This window comes from Procambarus clarkii, chromosome 16, assembly GCF_040958095.1.
Source record: "Procambarus clarkii isolate CNS0578487 chromosome 16, FALCON_Pclarkii_2.0, whole genome shotgun sequence".
Classification (NCBI taxonomy): Eukaryota; Metazoa; Arthropoda; class Malacostraca; order Decapoda; family Cambaridae; genus Procambarus; species Procambarus clarkii.
In genome coordinates, this window is record NC_091165.1 from 20,118,499 (window position 1) to 20,120,871 (window position 2,373).

General features: G+C 46.5%; 1 non-coding gene across 1 annotated transcript; it reads left to right on the forward strand.

Annotated features, from left to right (window-relative positions):
• Positions 1-739: 739 nt before the first annotated feature.
• Positions 740-858, forward strand: LOC123760236 (5S ribosomal RNA). The gene has a single exon (XR_006773124.1). It is a non-coding gene; the product is annotated as a 5S ribosomal RNA (ribosomal RNA).
• Positions 859-2,373: the final 1,515 nt, after the last annotated feature.

The window sequence follows — 2,373 nt, forward strand, 5'->3', positions numbered from 1 at the left end:
CACCTGGAGAACATTAGGTTTGTGAACAAACATCAACATGGGTTCTGGACAGGGAAATCGTGCCTAACAAACCTTCTGGAATTCTATGATAAAATAACGAGGATAAGACAGGACAGAGATGGTTGGGCAGACTGCATATTTCTGGACTGCCAAAAAGCCTTTGATACAGTACCTCACATGAGACTGCTGTTCAAGCTCGAGAGGCAGGCGGGGGTGGGGGGAAAGGTCCTAGCATGGATAAGGAACTACCTAACAGGAAGGAGCCAAAGAGTTACGGTAAGGGGCGAGAAGTCGGACTGGCGAACAGTAACAAGTGGAGTACCACAAGGATCGATGCTGGGACCAATTCTATTTCTTGTATATGTTAACGACATGTTTACAGGCGTAGAGTCCTACATGTCGATGTTTGCGGATGACGCAAAGTTGATGAGAAGAGTTGTGACAGATGAGGATTGCAGGATCCTCCAAGAGGACCTGAACAGGTTGCAGACATGGTCAGAGAAATGGGTACTGGAATTCAACACGAGCAAATGTAAAGTTATGGAAATGGGACTAGGAGATAGGAGACCAAAGGGACAGTACACAATGAAGGGGAACAGCCTACCTGTGACGACGCGCGAAAGAGACCTGGGGGTGGACGTAACACCTTATCTATCTCCTGAGGCACATATAAATAGGATAACGACAGCAGCGTACTCTACACTGGCAAAAGTTAGAACACCATGGCCAACGTGGTATGGCCAACGGCCATACCACGTTGAGAACACCGCTTCTCGTCCGATCAGCGAAGCTAAGCAACGTTGGGTTTGGTTAGTACTTGGATGGGTGACCGCCTGGGAACACCAAATGCTGTTGGCAATAATGTTTGGGGGGCCTCGAAGCCTGGTGGATAGCGCGCAGGACTCGTAATTCTGTGGCGCGGGTTCGATTCCCGCACGAGGCAGAAACAAATGAGCAAAGTTTCTTTCACCCTGAATGCCCCTGTTACTTAGCAGTAAATAGGTACCTGGGAGTTAGTCAGCTGTCACGGCCTGCTTCCTGGGGGTGGAGGCCTGGTCGAGGACCGGGCCGCGGGGACACTAAAGCCCCGAAATAATCTCAAGATAACCTCAAGATAACCATTCAGAAACCTAAGTAAGGAGGCATTTAGGGCGCTTTACACTGCCTACGTGAAGCCAGTCTTAGAGTATGCCGCCTCATCGTGGAGTCCCCATCTGAAGAAGCATATAATGAAACTGGAAAAGGTTCAGAGGTTTGCAACGAGACTCGTCCCAGAGCTACGAGGGATGAGGTATGAGGAGCGCCTGAGGAAACTGTGCCTTACGACACTAGAAAGAAGAAGGGAGAGGGGGGACATGATAGGAACGTATAAAATTCTCAGAGGGATTGACAGAGTGGACATAGACGAAATGTTCACACGGAATAGTAACAGAAGGAGGGGACATGGATGGAAGCTTGAAACTCAGATGAGTCACATAGATGTTAGGAAGTTTTCTTTTAGCGTGAGAGTAGTGGGACAATGGAATGCACTTCAGGAACAGGTTGTGGAAGCAAAGCAAATACTATTCATGATTTTAAAACCAGGTATGATAGGGAAATGGGACAGGAGTCATTGCTGTAAACAACCGATGCTCGAAAGGCGGGATCCAAGAGTCAATGCTCGATCCTGCAGACACAACTAGGTGAGTACACACACACACACACACACACACACACACACACACACACACACACACACACACACACACACACGCACGCACGCACGCACACCCAGCATATCTGCAACTCTATCGCAAACATATGGTACAATTACGATCCAGGACATTAGTATCCGGGAGTGATTCACTGCGCCTATTTACCGGAATACACAGGGCATTAAGTAGGATTTCAGGAGTGAGTTGTGATACTGGTTATGATAATTGTTGTTGTGTTATGAGCATGCATCAGAGCTGGGTGCTGCGGACGCAGTTGTGATTGTAGCTGCGATTGTAGGTTGTTTATGAGACTGGAAACAGCGTTCGGTTGAAGCGAATTGATGAATTAGAAGGTTATATTATGATAGAGTCGTAATTATAGTCAACATAGAAGGGTGAATTGTTATTTACGTGATTACTGAATGTCCCTTTTTTCAATGTCTATACAGATATAGGAGGATGTTGATGCGCGTAATTGTATTGCCCGAGTGCTTACTATTTGTGTCTGTTGGATCGAGCTTTCAGCTGTTGGACCCCACCTTTCTAACTATTGGTTTTCTAATATTCTGAGTCCTACCTATTTTTCCTATACAATATGTACTACGAATTCCATACACACACACACACACACACAGGCTGCTAAAGTTTTTCCCGAGTAAATGCAAAATAATGAAACTAG